Genomic DNA, 19490 nt, shown 5'->3' on the forward strand with positions numbered 1-19490 from the left:
TGACCCCACCCACTGGGCTCTGATATCTTCATCTTCTCTCTGTCCCTGCAGCTGTGCCCTGCTGTTGGTTGCCTCTGATTTGTCCCATTGTCCACTGTTCTGCTTCTTAGCAACTCCATCACCCGGGAAACTAATTCCCTTCACCAAAATCCTCCTTTAGACACTCAAGTACAACTTTCATCCTTTTCAGACCGACATTGACTGGCATGGAGAGATTTGTGTTCAGATCTAAAGCTGGATGAACATCTTATCTGGCCAAGTTTTTGTTTTCCATTCATCATGAAATGACGTAGCAAGATAAGCAGGCGAGCTTCAGCAGAGGGCCACACAGTTACGCACATGTGTGGGATCTTTAGTTTTTGTTTTTTTTTTTTCCACACCAGTTTCATCACGCAAAATGTAAAAAAAAAAAGAAAAGAAAAAAGAAAACCATCTTTATTAGTAAAGGGCCTTTCAAGTGGAAAAAAAATTTAAGAACAAAAATTAAAAATAAACAAAGATGACTGTGCGGCTTCCCGTTTTCTCCTTTCTCACTGAACTCAGTGAATTTTACTGTACAATATGAGTTTGAGTCAAACTTCCTCCTTTTTTTTTAACCTCTCGGCTGTGGCTTAGAGGAGCAAGGGATAGGACAGATGGGGAGAGAGACTAGGAGAGGGTGAAGGAAAAGGAAGAAATGAAGGGTCAGGGGCCCGGGGTGGGGGCTGAGGGGGTGAGACTGCAAGCTTAACACCCAGCAAGCCTTGTGGGCAAGCCTGGGGCATGAACACTCTGCGCTCTGCTGAGCTCAGATTATTCTGCTAAGAAGCCATGAAGCCTCCCTACTCTTTTGGATTCTGAGGTCTCACTTCACTGGAAGCTGACGTTCCATAATCATAGAGGGGAGGACAAAGAGGTGGGGAGAGTGAGGCAGAGGGGGTGCAGCAGGTCCTCTCCTAGTGACAGGGACTTCTTTCTCTGGAAAGCAGTTGGCTTGGGGCCCCGCGAGCTCCCTTTGTGTTCAGGTGTGAAGTTGGCTTAGGAAGGCAGTTTAGCTTGCTTGTGTATTTTCACGAATCTGTCCAATGCTCAGCAAATTCAGTATGGAAACATTTCAGGTGAGCAGAAGAGAAAAGTGATCTAAGCAAGTCCATCATGCAAAGGGTCAAAAGATGGATTCAGTGAGAAAAAGAAATTCTGTGTTCTTGGCTTATAAAAGAAAGTTGTGAGGCCGTGTGTGTGTGTGTGTGTGTGTGTGTGTGTGTGTGCGCGCGCGCGCCTAATTTAGAACAGCTGGGGTGATCTCACAAGCCACCCCCCTCCAGGGTGGGTTGCAGAGTAACCATTCTTCCATGGAGAACACATTTCCCTTGGAAATGTGTACTCAGGTGCAGCTAAAGGGCCTGAGGTCATGGCTGAGGCCCCAGCCAAGACCCTCCCAAGCTGCAAACTCTGTTTCCTCTAGAGTCCATTGGTTGAGAGCCATCTTTCAGAGGCCAAAGCCAGACCATGAGCGAGTCATGCATGCATGAGGACAGCATGCATTAGCCTCCAAGACCTCAGCTCTGAGCATCCAGACTCTCCTTGGAGAAGCTCTCCCCCCCCCCCCCCCCCCCCCCGCCATGACTCCTGAGAGCTTGGATGCTGAATTTCTGTAGGAAAAGTCACAGGGAATCTCATTTCATTAGAGAGACAGGGGAGATAAACCATCCCTGTGACTGTGTACCACTCCCATAGCTCTGGTGACCCGAGGGTTCGTGTGTCTTTTATTATGTGTGACCTTTGTGACCAAGAACAAGGACAGGAAGGGTGAATAAAGAAAAAGAATAGGAGTTTGGGGTGTGGGGTACGTTATAGACTCCTGTGTTGAGAAAGGACCAAAAACATCACACTGACCGTTTTCTACATTTTCTCAAGCTGTCTTTATGAGATTCCCGGGTGACGCTGAGCCTGGGGAGGAAAGCTGGCTTAGTTTCGCTTGCTCTGTGGTGCATCTCTGAGCCAGTGCCCATGATAAGAAAGATGATAGTATCACCCCTAAAGATAAAAGTAAACAGAAAAGCCGATTTAGCAGAAGGTCAGAGTCTCGACTCAAGAATGGGATTCTGTGCTCTGGGGTTAAATTTGTGAAAGGGGCTGGCCAGGAACCAAGCAGAATGAGCAGCTCATGTCTGAGCCAGAAACAGAAAGAACCTACTTATATGCTAGGCAGCAGTCAGGATATGAACATTTGGGAATATGGCCCAGAATGGTCATGTCTTCCTGCATTTATGGAGAAGCCAGAAAGCTGTTATTTGTATGAACTTTATGATTTTAGATGTTGAGGACTAATTAAAGAGCTAATGAAGTTGACAAAATAAAATGCACTTTCGGACAGGATCCTTTCTGACCATTTTTGGCTTCTTTCCTAATGGAATTCCGGTTGCCCATAACAATCTGTTGCCAATACGAATTACTTAATGTCTTTCCTTTATACTGTTTGTCACAGAATATAGGAGAGATTTTCATGAGTTAGGGACCAGGAAAGCAGTGGTGTGATGGTGATATTGAGATATCTTCTTTCTTCTGCTTCTGGTTTGCTCTTTAATTCTCCAAAGCATCTCAGATGTTCTGAGTACCCCCAGCAGCTGTCATGCTGGGCACAGAGAAGGGTCCACACTAGATTTATGTTGATAAAAATCAATGTGTCTTCCCTTTAAATCTAAGTAAATGGAGAACTGCAAGTTTAGAATGAGTAAAAAAAATTTCCAAGTGTCAAAATTTCTCTTAACATAGTTAAGCATTGTATATCTATCTATCTATCTATCTATCTATCTATCTATCTATATATGTATATATATGTATATATATATCTTCCCCATTTTCAGATATACAAACCCAGTTGGGTAAGCACTATTGGAATAAGGAGCTCCAAAGCCATTTCAGAATTCAAGGTATGGCTTATTGTAGAGTGTTTGCCTAGCATGTGGGAGACCCTGGTTTCAAGTCACAGCACTGTAAATAAATAAATTTTAAAATATCCAAATTATTACTAAGTTCCTTATCTCTAATTTCCTGAGGCTTATATGTATTGATATTCTGAAATAGATATGCTTAAAACAGCATACATTTGTGTTGTCTTACTCATCTGTGGTCAAGAATTCGGGTTCATCTTACTTGGTGCCTCTTCTGAAAGTTTCCCATACAGTGCAAACTAGACTCAGCCAGAGTGGAAGACTCACTATCGACCTCCTTCAAATTCCATCCTCTGATGTTGGCAGCATTCAATTCTTCATGGAGTGTTAGACTTGGGGCTCCCATCCTTCTCTGACTCGTGGCCAGAGGTCTCCTTTAGTTCCTTGCTGCTGTAGGATAATGCTTTTGTACACTGGTTTAATAAAACACTGATTGGCCAGTAGCCAGGCAGGAAGTATAGGCAGGGCAAGCAGACAAGAGAATGTTGGGAAGAGGAAGGGCAGAGTCAGGAGTCACCAGCCAGACTCAGAGGAAGCAAGATGACAAAGCAGAACTGAGAAAAGGTACCAAGCTACATGGCTAAACATAGATAAGAATTATGGATTAATTTAAGTGTAAGAGCTAGTCAGTAATAAGCCTGAGCCAATGGCCGAGCAGTTATAATTAATGTAAGCCTCTGAGTGATTATTTTATAAGCAGTTGCAGGACCACAGGACCAAAGAAATACAGAACTACAGGGCTAGGCAGGACCAGAGAAACCTTTCTGGCTGTACCCTGCTATGCCAACATGTCCACAGGGCATCTCTCATGATAGAATCTGGCTTTTATGAGCACAAGCAAACAATGGGGAAAACAGCATTTAAAATGTCCACAGCCTTTTTGTAAACTATTTTCAGAAGTCATGCCTCATCACGGTTTTCATACTATATTTATCTCAGGAAACTGGCTGGGTCCATCTCATTAAATCAAGAAGATGGATTTATAGAAGCTACCTGATGATGATTAATGATGACAGAGCCATTGGGTGATGCCTTGAGCCTGCTTTCCTAGATATTTCTCAGATTTCCTTTTTGATGAAGAAGAACTATGAGGCCCTAGGAGTTCTTGTCTCACCCCTTTCCAAGAGATAACATAAATTATAGGGATTAAGAGCTGAGCAATGATGGCATACACCTTTAATCCCAGCACTCAAGAGGCAGAGGCAGGTGGATCTCTGTGAGTTCGAGGCCAGCCTGGTCTATAGAGTGAGTTCCAGGGTAGCCAGAACTGTTTCACAGGGAAACTATGTCTTGAACGCCCCCCCCAAAAAAAATTACAAGGATTTTTTAAAAAGGCAAATTTACTTCATTTCAATATGAAAGAAAAAAATCAGAGAGTCAATGAATTTTGAAGGTTTTGGAGGATAGATAAGGAAGATTATATTCCCAAGTAGTAACAATAAATTTGGAGTCAATGCAGCGTGACGTATTTCTGTCTGGGGTCTAGGTCAGGGGATTTGGGGCCTTTAGAGGTCAAGCCTGACAATTAGAAAGCATGATGCTATCATAGTGGGATCTGCCAGTGTAATAGGCAAAACTAAGTGATGTGTAGACCCCAGGTAGACCAACAGGTCTGAATAAGGAGTAAGGGCAGAAGTTTCAGAGATAAGACTTCAAGAACCTGAGGTTGGAACATCATTGGCTGAGAGGGATGCTGACAGCAAGGTCCATAGCATCATTTCGGGCAAGAATGACACCATCATCACTAGATACTTGAGAGAAAGATGATCAGTAAGTCCAAATAGCAGGAATCTGGCACCAGAAATGATGTGATGGGATCCGTATTCGAGGTCAGACCCAGGGCACCCAACCTGCTGCTGCTGCTGCTCTTAGGAAGGTTTCTTAGGGAGACCAGGAGACAAGCCTAGAAAGAAACTTGGCCTTCATACTGGGTTAGTGAAGGAGGAGGAAAGAGACTGATTACTGGGGACCTTCATCCAGTAGCCAGAGAGCAAGAGCAGACCCAAAGCTCCCCAATGCCAGAAACCAGGACTGGTGTCTGGGTTTGGCATGGGACTGAGGCTGCTGGTTGAGATCAGACAGTCTTTCTTGCCAGGAGTAGAGTCATGTGGGAACCCAGAACCAGGCTGGACATTAAACCCAACGACCCTGTGACCAATTACACTCAATTTTCTCTGATACCTCATGGGAAAATCCTACAAACATTGTTCGGAGAGGCAATTAGGTTTCATGATTTCCTCCCATCATCTGGACTTCAGCATGAAATTGGGGTCTAGCTTCCAAGCCTTTGTTGCCTTTTTCCTGGTCCAGGGTAGGGTGAGAGAAGGGTCACACAGGACAGAGCAACCTTGGGGAGATGGGATGATGTTTTCATCACTGTTCTATTGTTGTGAAGAGATTTATAAGGTTGTCTCTACACGATGACTCTCATAAAAGAAAGCATTTAATTGGGGGGCTTGCTTATGGTTTCAGAGTCTTAGTCCTTTACCATTATGGCAGGGAGTATGGAGGAAGGCAGGCATGGTGCTGGAGAAGGAGTTGAAAGCTACATCCTATACATCCTATTTGCAAGGTGAGAGAGAGAAAGAGAGGGAGAGAGAGAGAGAAAGTACAAGTGAGCCTGGGCCTGGTATGGGGTTTTAAAACCCCCAAGCCCACTCCAAGTGACACACTTCCTCCAACAAGGACACACCTCCTAACCTTCTAATCCTTCTCAAATGGTGCCACTCCTTGGTGACTAAGCCTTCACATATAGGAGCCTATGGCGGCCATTTTCATTCAGATCACCACAGATGGGGTTGGGGGACAAGTGAAGATCTACACCACTTTTTCTATTTCTTTGTCAGCTACTCCCCTGCCCGGGCATAATCTTCCCTGGGAATAATCGAGCTGCATCCCAACTTAGCTCTCCTTGCGGCTTTTCCAGGGATCTCCCCAAATCTTCTCTTTTTATTTCCCCTCGCCTTCTCCACACCACCCACACAGCTCCCTCTCCTGTATACCCTACATCTTGCTTGGACTGACATCAATTCTTATAATGGTTGCTGTTTCCTTCCAGTGTGTTCTGCATTTTTCTACCTCATTCTCTGCTCCCATGGGATAGAAATAGTCCTCCTGGGTAGAACATGGCTTCTGCTTCGTAAATAAGTCAAGATCTAAGGCTAGTCTCAGCCCACAGTTCCTTCTTCAATAGACTTCCTAGTTTAAATAGAAAACAACAACAACAACAACAACAACAACAACAACAACCCTCCTCCCCCACGCCCTAAATGCCCCTTCCATCTACTTGATTTGTGCTAGAATTTTGGGGTCATATACTTTGACAGTTCTGCCTCACTGCCTACTCCCTGCATCTCCCACATCTATTGTTGATCTAAATGACTGTGGGACATTGCTCTGGTGACTGGGGGAGGGAAGGAAGAGGGGTGGCAGAGTCATCACAAGTTACCTGGAACGCAGACTCCAGAGACCAGCATCGGGGTGCAGATCTAGTTTAATGTGGAAGTTCACTGGCATATATACACATATCATCCAATCAGTTAAGGACACATTACGTTATTATCCAATGAGGCCTAATGGCATGCAACCCACGTCACGTGATCACGTGATGGTGTACAAGAGGGACAGCATGTCCTGGCAGCGTGTCTGTGGATAAAGGACAGGAAGCAGACAATGCCCTGTGCCTGGTGCCATTCTAAGGGTCTCTGGTATGCCTGGATGCCATTATTTGTCTTCTGGTATACTAGAGACTCACTCAAGTCTGCTCAAGCAGCCGCAGGTCCCATTTGTGCTTCTCACATTCCCAGTCTTTCTTCTAGAGACGCCATCTGGACAGAGACTACTCCCTCACACGACTACATGAGGAGACATTTGGAGAGAGGGGTCAGAACACAAAAGGCTCAACACATCTCACAGAAATCAGGGTAGACTACACTCCCCACAGGCGGAAGAAGTCCTTACTGAACCAAATGGAATTTTCCTGAAGCAAGTGCCTTGAGCCTATCTTTAAGAACTGTGGTTTTGTGATAAAACATGAAGGAGGTTTGGATAAATTTCCAGTATTTAAACTGCCTTTGTAGGGGTCATGTAGAGATACCCTTTTAGAACACAGTGACATTTAAGAACGCATCTCTGAGGTCAGGCTTGGCCTCTAATCAGTGGGCAGGCTTGCTTACATTATGTATTTTACTCTGTTCTTCCCAGTGGGAGGGAAGATTCTGGGGACAGTATGACTATAGTTATCTGAAAAATTGAACTAGGAAACTTTTGAAGCATACCTTTTGCAAATAAACTTTTTTTTTTTTCTTTCTATAATGATTTAAAACAACTAGAAGAAAGCCAAATCGAGGAAATTTCCCATGAAGGCTCAGGATGCTCACAGAACTCCATGATACATCATCAAAAATCTTTCCTGAGATGCATGGAGTCTGAAGATGGGGGAGGGGAGGCAAGTCCAATACATTCTTGATGTTGCTGAACACACAGGCCTCTTGTAGCTAGCCGGCTGGCTTTGTTTGTTAAAGATTGTCTTGGGTAAATAGAAGCTATAGAGAGTTGAGAGTCCCCAGTGTTGCCATCCCTGGCTCTGGTCCCACCTGAGAGCCTTTCTGTCTCACGTGAGCAAGACTGCATCCTGCTGTTTGAGTTGGCTTTGCCCGGCTCCATGACTTCAGTCCCTTGTCTCTGTTTTCCAATGTGTGGGATCGTTTCTGTCTTCAGAGCATGACTGTTTTTCCGATTTGAATAATCATCCAGAAAACCTTGGTAATAAGGCCTTTGTACCATTACTAGCCTTTCTAATAATATGTGTCTTTCTCATCCTTCATACTTGATGACGTCAAATTGCAGCTGAAGAAACTGCATGGGAAAATGCAACAAACCACTTCACTTTCTGGATGGAAACCTGTGATTGTACCAAGAGAAATGAAGAAAAAAACCATTGATGTTTGGAGAAGTTGAAATAAGGACAGAAGAGCAGATAACTATTTCAGCATCTCATGCAAGGGGTAGTAGGGTATTAGGATGGTTCAGTGAGCTCACTGGACAAGGAAAGCTGTGAGGCTGGGTCCACCAAAGGCATATATGATGGCATATCAAAGGCCTGGCATGACTGAGGTCTTCGTGCCAGACTCAAGGTTCTTATGGTGGTGGGAGCTCCTTCTAGAACAGTACCTACCTTGCTTCCTGGAGGTGGGCCAGCACTCTAGGAAACCAGCTTTACTGGTGAAACTGGTTTTTCATAATGGAAACTCAGAACTGATGGGTGATATATATTCTTGATCACAATGACATTGAGCGAGATGATGTAAAAAGAGTTCAAGATGTGAAGCTCTGGGTGCTTCAGTTACAGCCATGATGGAGTCCTCAAGTCAGCTGGGAGAGTGGCTCTGTTCAAAGCTCTGGGACTTGAATATCTGTGTCTCTTTCCTCCTGCAACATTTCTATTTTTTAAAATTAATACCCACGTTTTCTTTAATGAAATTGTTCTTTTCCTGGTCTTCTGGCCTTGGAACATAGAAGGTCCATATCCTCCAGATCTAGCCAAGCAGCCAATCCCATGCTTGTGTCTATTCTAATTGGCTCAGCCATAAGGATAAGGAAAGTAGGTCCAGATAGTTTGGGTTTTGATGATGAGGCAAATGACTCTTGATAGATACCATTAATGTGATTACTCTTACCTCTTCCTGAATCTTTCTGTCACCCAGTGAACCTCTTTATTCATTTAAACATGTCTGAGTTGACTTTCTATACATTAAAACTAAAAGAAGGACCTGAGTTCACACTCAGTGCAGGGCAGAGAGGTGGTCTGTCCCTCCTCCAGGTTGATGCTCTTTCTCTTATTAGGATGGAGGAGACAATTACTGTTCCACAGAAGGGATGCATATAAGGGCAAATTCTCAAGAATAGAAGACATAGTGGTTAGTAGTTGGACCACAGTATTACTGGTTCCACTGACTTTATTCTGGCAGCAGCCTAGGAAGTGACTCCAGATCCTTCTAAACCCTGATTTAATTGTAGCATTTGCGGAAGAGTTCCAGATATTACATGATCTCCTGTGGGTTTAAGGAAGGGTGGGTGGTCCCTGGAAGTTCTATGTGGGAATTCCCTTTGAGAATTGGTTTCAGAATGTACAGCCAAATAGATAATTGAATTAGAGAAGGCCACCAATTTTTTTCTGAATGCTACTGGAGACACTGGATGTAAGCAATTCATGCCAAAACATTTTCATTACCATCTTTTAGAGGCTAAGTTTACACCATGACCAACAAACCCCAGATTGTGATAAATGGGTGGCCTTGTCAGTTATTTTTTGGGGGGCTATAATTCACATTTTAAGTTTATAGTATTATTTTAAACCTGATGGAGTACACCATCCTAGAGCATACAATCTTGAACTCTGAATGAGAACAGTGTAGCAGGTCCTGAAACTTAAAGGACTGGTCATGTTCCAAAGGCCATAGATCTAAGTCCTAGAGTTTCCATAAGATAATGAATTCTAAGCTGACCTAAGGTCTAAACTATAAAAGGTCATTGGCTCTCCAATATAATGAGTTCATCTCAGAAACACTTCATCTAATCAATAGTAAATTTTAAAAAATTATTACTATCTATCTATCCATGCATCCATCATCCATCCACCTACCCACCCATCCATTCATCTGTCCATCCGTCCATCTGTCTATGCTTATGTGTGCATTTATACACAGACCATGGTTCACATGTGGAGTTCAGAAGACAACTTCTGGAAAAGTCAGTTCTTTCCTTCTACTGTGTGAGTTCCAAAGATCAAACTCAGGTCATCATTCTTGGTGACAAGTGCCTTTATCCATTGAGCCATCATGCTGGTCTCCACAGTAGCTTTTTATTCCTTGTATATGCCACAAAATCCCATTGGATGTGCTAGTTAGGTTCATATCATTGTGAGGTGAACCTAACCATGGGAGCTAACCATGGGAGAAGAGGTTTCTTTCTGACTTGTGTCTTCAGAGTTTTAATTCTTGGTAACTTGTTCTGTTGCTTTGGTGTATGGTGTCATAGGTCATCATGGTGGTGAGTATGTGGTTAAGGAACCTGTTCACCTCATTGCAGCTGAGAAGGAAAGAGAGAGGCAAGAAGGGATCAATGTCCCAAGAGTCCCTTCAAGTGCATTCCTTCAGTAAACTAACTTCATGAGGTCCCACCTCTAAGATGTTCTGCCACCTCTAAAAGGTTCTACCACCTCCCAGCACCTCCAGGCTTATTTCCAAACATTTAACACAATGGCCTTGGGTGGCCATTCAGAATCCAATCTATAGCAAAGAGCTGGTTTAAATTTTTTCTCTACTCTTATACACACATAATTATACTAAGTGTTAGTATGTGATGTATTTCTCTCATTATATATTAACCTGACACTTAGGCCACAAGACACATATTATTTTATCTCTTAGTATGTTCTCCATTGCATGTCCCACACAGTAGGGGCTGAGATAACAACAGTAAGTACCAGATATCCCACACTTAAGTCCTTCCCCTGACTTTGGAACATACATCTCCTAGGTTTCAACTTCTGATTTAGTTCCTCTTCAGTTTAGACAGTTCATTATCAACACTCATTCAAGAAATAATTGCTGAATAGTTCCTAAGTATCACATGCTATTCTAGTCCCAGAAGACCCAGAAACAACCAAGAAAGATCTCATCTCTAGTCCTTAAAAATATGAAGTTTCAAGTCACAGAATGCTGGACAACAGGCTGTGAAATCGCTAAGTTCTCTTAAACTCTCACTTAAAAAGTGAGATGGACTTACTCACAAGCCTTGGCATGAGAGAGGAGACAACATTACCCCAAATGCGACCGGGAATTGTTCCCTGATGTCCATGTTGGCTCTAAGCCAACATTCTCCTTTCAGTGAAAGGTTTTTCAGCCTTGGCTAAGGGCTTCATTGAGACTTAGTCAAGGCTCATTCTTAAGGGCTATCTGTTTTCCTGTTTACTTATCTTTTTATTTATTTGGGAATATTTACTTCTTGGCTTTCTAAGTAGAAAGTCATTGTTAATCTTACTTCCTAAGTGGCTGATGCAATAGTTATCCTTCAGGGGACAACATGTTGGACAGGATCACAGGCACTCAGAATCTTGGGTAGACATGGTTCCTTTAAAGCGATGGCTCTGTTGACCACCTCACGTCAGGCAAACATGCAGCTAGACTATGGAAAGCCTCTGAACTCTTCTAATCCTGAATCAAGACCACCATCACTGCCAAATGACCACTGGTTCCATTTGTATTTTCCTGAGCCTTTATTTTTCTTACTAAGATCAAATAATATTTAGTTGTTTCCCAGTCTATAGCTCAATTATATCAGGATGAATATTTTTCCAAATTTATTTCCACCCAGAACTCTCTTTGAAAATGATGACTTTAAGTTATAATCAAGTCAAAATGAAGTCATATTAATTGAAAGTAGGCTGCTGTCCTTTAAAAAAAATAATTTGGATTTAGAGGTACACATGGAAGAATGCCATGAGAAAATGGAAGCAGAAGCTGGGGTTATATTCCACCAAGACAAAGAATGTTGAAGATCACCAGAACTCACCGGCAGCTAGGAGGAAGTGGGGAAATCCTCCATTGCAGTCTTCAGGGGGATCATGATCCTGCCAACAACTGGGTTTTCAACTTTTGCCTCTAGAACTGCAATAAAATAAGCTTTTATTATTTCAAACTACCTATTTACTGGGGACTTATCCAAGTGAACACAGGAAACCAATATAGCAACAGATATTCATAGAAATCTAGCACAGGAGGAATGTATGATACCAAAGCAGAACCAGGTGATAGACAGTTTCTTTCTACATGTTTTTTCTTAGTGTACTCTAGATTTCTGTTACATAACAGACTCCAGGTGGATAATGAACATGATGTTATGGGGTTGTCCACTCTGGGCTCTGAAGTCATAACATCATGGTCCATAAAGTCTCTCAGGATTCAGCTTGAATCTATTTAATTCGAGAGAAGAATATTTGAACTTTGGGCTGAATGAAAATGGCAAGATTTATAGATCATACCAGACCTAGGTTGACTCTAGGAGACCATTATAAAGAGAATGTAACTGTCTCAATAAAGGATGTGATGGTCACCGGAGCCAGAACTTAACTTTTCTCCCTATGTTTGCCTTTGACAAGTGCTTTCTTTGGGAATGTAGTCCTAGGGGAGTGGCAAACAGACACTTTGAGTTGTCCACCATCGCTGGGAACTGGTGTTAGACATGTGTAGAACACTTAAAAGTCTTTGGCAACATGCTTTAAGAATATATCCTTCGAGATAAAATGAGGAAGATTTTATTGACTGGCTGATTATTTTTTCCTCAAAAGGGACCCTACATTCATTAGCTTTCTCTCACTTCCAGTTGGTATACACTCAAGGGTAAGAAAGCTTCTCTGTCATCTACTCCATAGTGTCAGGGCAGGATGGGACAGGCACCAAGCACAGACTAAGCTGAGGCAGAGCTCAATTGTTTGAAGTTACTATGCTGTTTACAGAGCAGTGGCTGCAGAAAGAGGTGGGAGCAGGCTGAAGACCTAGGAGCAGTCCACAAGAAGTACCTACACTCGGCGTCACCAAAGCATACACTTACCATTTTCTTTTACTGCACTCTCCCGAGTTTGGTGAGAATATAGGATAGCCTATCATAATAACTATTAAAGAGGCCAACACCTTGGAAGCTAGGCATGCTGGAAAAGCAAGGGAGAACTCATCAGATGGGGACCTACACCATTCCCCGAGAGAGAACCAGACAATTAAAGAAGAAAATATTAAGATACAGGTCTAGATTCAGAAATTCAGTCAATCTCAAGTAGAAGAGGCAAAAAGGCCCTCTCTCCTCCAGCTTTTCTTCAGCACCTTTTCTGACAGGATTTCTTGGCTAACTCATTTTCATAAGCCCCATCCTCTTGCAGGACTGCTGAGTTTGGGTCTAAAGCTCTATGTTATGTCCCCTCTGTAGCTCTGAACACAAATTTATGATGCAGAGTTTATGGCTGGCCCACCTAATACTTTCAGTCAGGCCACAAGCCCCTCTCAGCTTGTGGATGGATGGTTGTTGATTCGTTGTTGGACCTGAGGCAGAAATTCTCCAGAAGAATCTGGAGACAGAGACACAAGCATATGTGGCTGGTGTAGTGCTTTGAACTGAGAATCCAAAGACATAAGCTTGAGACTGTCATGTGGCTCACACACAGCCTTAGGAATCTCAGGGAGACCAGGTACTCAGGACCACACTCTTCCTATGAAGAAGAAAGGGACATTGATGCATCTCTGAGCGATCTGCACATAGTGGAAGCAGAGTTGTGTTGTTATGGTGATGGCCTCTTTCAGTGAATAGAGGTGATCCAAACCCTGGGGCAATGCCAGAAACGTCATCTTTGTCTAGGAGAGCTCCTGATAAAAATCCAGTACAGCTTGTAATTTACTTCGGAGTCATTCAAAAGACCCCTACCCTTTCCTCCTTTCTTCCTGTGAAAGATAAACGTGAGAAGCAGAGAAGTCTCTAATCCCCAGTGAAAGACTTCTCTATAGCCCAGCCTAAACACAGGTGTCCCTGCTTTTAGACTGACTGAGAAGAAAATGTATGCATCTTATCTTTTTACACATCACCTCCACTGTGGCCATCATCCAGAGTAAGATCCGGGGATGCAGGATTCCTGAGAAAGCTTGGAGCCAGGGCACTGAGGGGAAAACCTGAGCTTAGAGAGGTCGGTTCACTCTCTCCACTCAGCGGCTCTGGTGACAGGAGGCTAACAAGGTTCCTTTTTAACTGTGTAAGGTGACCTTCACCCTCCTTTCCCCTCCACTGATATTAGTTGAATTTTGCCAGTCATTATCGCTGTCTGAAGGGTGTAGGTTAAAATGCCCCTCAATTGTCTCAATGTGCAATGGGTCCCGCTGCCATTCTCCTATTGCTGAGGGAGTCTTGATGGGGTCACAGAACTCAACAAAACATGTCTCATTAGCAATTCTGTTCTATGGGCAGTAAGGACATAGAGAGCTGGCTTGTTCCACTGTGGGAGCCCGAAAAGAACATAACACTTTCAACTTGTAAAAGCAGGAGTGGCCACTTGACGTGGGAAAATGTCCCCTGGGTCATTCGAGTCTACTGTCTCAGTCATATAATGCTACTAAGATGGAGATTGTACCTTTGTTTTGCAGTTGCGGAGGGCCGTTCGTTCTCTGTAGGGACAGTCATTTGTTATGCGCCACAGACAGCTGTTCAGATGGGCATCAACAGTGTGCTCTGGTTTCGACACAGGTAGAGAGGTCAATTTATCTCTCAATCCCTGCTGTTTCTTTGACATTGTTCTCTCAGTGTCCGAGGTGCTCCACGGCAAGGAACTGAGAGACGCATAGTAAAGCTTTCTTCTTGAAAACTCAGCCTACAAGGAGAGCTCAGACAGCTACAGTTTCCCTGTGCCTCTGGTGACACTCTCATCCTCTTGTTAACATTCCTAGGACTTCTGCTGGGATGTGCAGTGCTACGTGCGTGCACAATTTCTGCTTTTTTTTTTTTTTTTTTTTAAAGGAATTCTTTTGTGCTGAATTCCTGCTTTCAGAAACTTTCTGGGAAAAAGGGGTCACAGGGTCTCTATGAGTGGGACCACCCAAAGAAGGGCTCACGTAGCCCCCAATCACTCTGTTGTAAGCTCCACAGTACGGGAAAAGGCTGCCAGGAAATGAGTCTCATGGTCTGCCTGACTAAGCAGGGGCTGGGGCTAGGTGATGGACAGTACACAATCAACATTGTCTCTATTTCCACTCCACCCTGAAGTTCTGGGCTGATTCAGGTCTCTGGCAAAGCCACCTATCCTACTTGAGACTAAGCCACCTATAATACTTGAGGCTCAAGACTTCCTCTCATTTGACCAACATGATTCTGGGGTTCAGAGAGGAGAAAATAACATCTCAGCGTGTGACTATAGGAAGCCTGCCTTACACTCCTGTTCCAAGTTGGGTAGGAAGTTCTGTTACACCGTGTTGCTTGTGTGTCGTGACACCTCCTCTCCAAAACTATATGTCTCTCTGCCACTCTGCTAATCCTGCAGCACCTGATTGACTGATCCGAGGTCCTCTCAGGTGGTGCCTCGGCTTCTTTTTAGCCTTGGGTTACCTATCCAACAGTGATTGTCCTTATGTCTAAGCTGAAAAGGCCTGGTTTGCAGAAGAAAGGCAGTTATGTTTTCATGAAGAAATGTAGTGACAAAGCAAGGCATTATTTATGTCTTGGAACAATCAGGACGTCTTCAATAATAACTGAAGCTGAGGCCGGTTCTGCTCTAGACACTATGGGGGATGAAAAGACACATAGGTCATGGTGTTTTATGAAAAGAGCTGGGTGTCCTTTGTAACCGATGAAAAGGTTAAATGGCAGTTACAGCCACATGCCCATTAATGTGAAAAATGTCGTGGAGAATTGAAAATACACAAGAAGCTATAGGTGGTTACCTGGTTCCCAGAGAGAAAACTGCTTTATCTGTTGCTTGAGGATAAGGAGACTATTGGAAAGCCAACGTTGCAGGAGATTAGAATCGAGGAGAGTGCAAAGCAAGGTGATTGTTCTGCTAGGAAAGACTGCGCTGGGTGTATGCCCTGCTATGGCCCATATTTAGGAGGCCAAGTTGACCAGGAGCCATGTCAGAGTGATCACCCAGCCACTCGGAGGTTAAAATAGCAAGTCTTGCTCTAGATAAACTGATGCATGCATCACTGGACCCGCTCTCTAATCTCTCTGTCTCAGTTTCCTATGGGGAACCTTAGGGGGAAGCTCTGGGACACTTAATGGCAGACTAGACTGGCACAAGAAAGAGGAGCAAGGGTCTTCAAGGTAGGGTATTCACAGGTGGTGGAATGTTAAAACGGCTGCCACTGAAGTGGCTGTAAAATATTTCCCAGTAGGGATAGATGGAGGGAAGGGCTTAGATACGGAGCATTCCAATCTTTCATCTTTTCTGCCAAGGCTTGGGGCAAAAGTCCAAATCAACATGATGCTCCACAGAGATAGCCTCACAGATAAATGGCTTTCAATCTCTCCATGGTTTGATTCAACATTACCCAGGCAGGCTGGGTGCAAGATGGCTCCGTCCTTTCTTTAACAGATTTGCCAGCATGGAGCCATCATTCTGCCCTTAAAATGAGAAGGAAAAAAGACCAGATACCCCACGATCGTAACTTTTCCTCCCTGGAAATGAAGGGCATAGTGACAACTCCGTGGTATGGGGTGCTGGCAGTTAAGACATCTCCATATTCTAATGAGAAGTATGAGATGGTAGCACAGAGGGGCTGGCACTCAGTCTTCAGGCAGGACTTTCTGGGCGCTGGATCAGAACCGTGGCTTTGGGAGCTGCCTGGAGATGGCAGTGGGTGTCTACTCTCTGTTCACTCTGTAAGTATTAAGTAGCAAGTGGTTTGTGGCCTTGGCTTTAGGTGGGCATAGCAGAAAAGAGGCCAGTCCATCTCCAGGCACCTTTGAAAACCCTCTGCTCTTGTCACCTTGAGAAGAGTGTCCTCCCTAGAGAAGGTAAGGCTCCAGGAGAGTTGAGGGAGGAAGTCCAGATGGCTGTCCTGGTGAGAAAATGTCTTTCAACTCAGGGTCATCAAAATATGAAGTAAAGACTCAGGTATCTGTGCTGGGGATAAGTTGGATCACTGTAAAGAAAATCAAATGCTACAAGTCATGTTTCTCAGAGCTTCTGCGTTCCTCGACTCTCATAATTCTAGCTTGAAAATGACTCCTGAAAATGGATGGAACTAGAACATATCATCCTGAGTGAGGTAACCCAGACCCAGAAAGACAAACATGGTATGTACTCCCTCTTAAGTAGCTATTAGCTGTAAAGTAAGGGATAACCATGCTCCAATCCACAGACCCAGCGAGGCCAGGTAACAAGAAGGACCCAAGGAGGGAATGTATGGATCTCCCTGGGAAGGGAAAATAGAGGAGATCTCCTGGATGGACTGGGGGGTGGGGTGGGCACAGGAACTTGAGGGATAAGGTTGGGGGTATGTGTGTAGGGGGACAGTGTTGAGAGAGATGACTGGAAAGGGGGACTTTACAGAGCCTGATAGAAGCTGATGTCAGGGAAACAAGTCTATAAGGATGGTCCCATCTAAGGCTCCTGGCAGCATTGATGTACAGCCTGAACTGGCCATCCCCCGTGAACGGGATTGACAACTACCCTGATTGTTGTTGGAGAACCTTCATCCAGTGACTGATGGAGGCAGATCCAGAGACCCAAGGCCAAACAATGGGTCGAGTTTGGGGAGTCCTGCTGAGGAGAGAGAGGAGGGATTGTAGGAGCCTGGGGGTTCAGGAACATCAGAGGAAAACCCACAGAAACAGCTGGTCTGGCTTATGGGAACTCACAGAGTCTGAACCAACGACCAGGAAACCTGCATGGGACCAACCTGGGCCCTCTGCATGTATGTGACAGTTGTGTAGCTTGGTGTATTTGTAAGACTCCTGGCAACGGGAACAGGGGCTGTCCCCAGTGCTTTGGTGTGCTCTTGGGAACCTATTTCTCATGCTGAATTGCCTTGCCCAGCATGAATGCAGGAGAAGGTGCTGCCATGCTTTGCTGATGCCTGTGGGAGGGAGGCCTGCATCTTTCTGAGCAGATACAGAGGAAGGGTGAATTGAGAGGGGGACAGAGAGGAGGGGGGAGGGTGGAAAAGGAGAGGAGGGAGGGGAGGCTGCAGTTGGGGGTGTAAAATAAATTAATTAATTAAATAAAAATAAAATTTAAAAAAGAAAGAGAGCAAATGACTGCTGAAAACAGCTTGCTATGACTCACCCAGAAGACCTCCGTGTATCCCTGTATTTGTGTAGCGATGAGCTAAGTCCATTGGAGATGAACTGACACCACCAGGGGTGAGTTGACTTTCCCTGGGACCCAGGGCTGGTAGGGTTCAAGGGGACAAGTCTCCTATTTTCAATTTAGGATTTCTTTTCCAACCCACACCTGGTGCAGTAAACATTCCCTAATTTATTTTGTTGACCCTGTTAACAAAAGGGTGGTATGTTGATACTTTATTTGTGCTGAAATGTGATTTTACTTGTATGTCAATAAAGTTGCCTGGGGATCAGAGCTAAGAGCAAGCCATTAAGCAGAAATCTGGTAGTGGTAGCACACGCCCTTAATCCGATCACGTCAGGCAGAGTCTCTGTGTGTTCAAGGACACAGCCAAGTGGTGACCTGAACCTTTAATCTTAGTACCAACCATAGACCTGGAGGTCTGTATAGACAGGCAGTGACGAGGAAGTCATGTGGTTGGGTTTAGAGCCAATGAGAAGGCAGAACAGAAAGGCAATAAAAAGACAGGATACAGGAAGGTCTCTCTCTCAGGGGAAGGACAGCAGTGAATGGTAAGATAAGGTGGTCTTAGCTCTTGGCTACTGCTTGATCTTTGGACTTTTAATGCTTTATCTGGCTCGTGTTTCTTATTTAATAAGACCATTTAGAATTACATCTACAGGATGGAGTCCAGGATAAGAGTGCACAATCTTTAGGATGACTGTTCTAAACATCACCAATACTGTCCCAAGCCTAGCTGCTCTCTGAGCTTCTTTCTGGGTCTCGATATTGTCAATATTTTTCCAGTACTCTGCCCATATTCTTTTCCTCTGGTTTATGGTTGGGGAGAAAAGGACAGGGCAGAGCAGGGAGGCAAGATACAAGGACAGAAAAAGAGGCAGCAGAGAGAAGCATGCAAAGCAGTGAATTCTAATTGAATGCTTAATATATACCAGGTCACATCACCCAAGTTATTTTGTTTAATCCTCAAAATAATCCTCTTGAGCATACAACTGTGTAATTTAAGGAAAGCACATAGCCAGAAAGTAACAGAAAAGAAATTATACCCAGGAACAATGACTGACAGAGACCGGTCCTTTCTACTCTAGAGGAGGAAGGCAAAGGCGAAGGTATATTATGTTCTACTCTTCAGAGCAGATCAGAATGTCATGTTTCCCCCTAAGTACAAAATTATTCCATTATTTTGACAGGAGGGCTGAGCATTGGCAAAGCTGGTATTTACCTTTCTAGTGTTATCAAAGAAATGGGAGACAGAGCCCGACACCCCACCATGAGTCAGAGGTGCATCCTCAATTCACCGAAGGCTAATGACCTATGTCTAGCTGTTGAGAGGGAAGCTCCTATAGGAATAACTGGCCTTTTATGTTCTAGAATGGAGGGTTTGTTCAAGGTTAGCCAGTGCGGAAGAATTTTGTAGAGGTCCTGGCGGCCCCTGAAGGAAGGCAATCCACATAACTGTCACTGCTCCTTCTGTTAGTAGCTGAGCCCCACCTACCTAGTATCCTTTTGGCATAACCACTGTGACAAAAAGTCCCCATGGCAAGAGGAAGTCTTTCCTGGCTCCTTTGGGCGTAATGTAGCCAGCAGAGGTTAAAGGTCGGTAACATGGATTGTCTTATACAGCAAGGAAGCTGCTGTGTGAGCAAAGCTGAAGTGACCGGATGGGAGCTTTGTTCAAACTCTGGGACCTGGGAGAGGCTGGGAAAGGAAGAATAAGA

The sequence above is a fragment of the Onychomys torridus genome, chromosome 23 (genome assembly GCF_903995425.1).
Source record: "Onychomys torridus chromosome 23, mOncTor1.1, whole genome shotgun sequence".
NCBI lineage: Eukaryota > Metazoa > Chordata > Mammalia > Rodentia > Cricetidae > Onychomys > Onychomys torridus.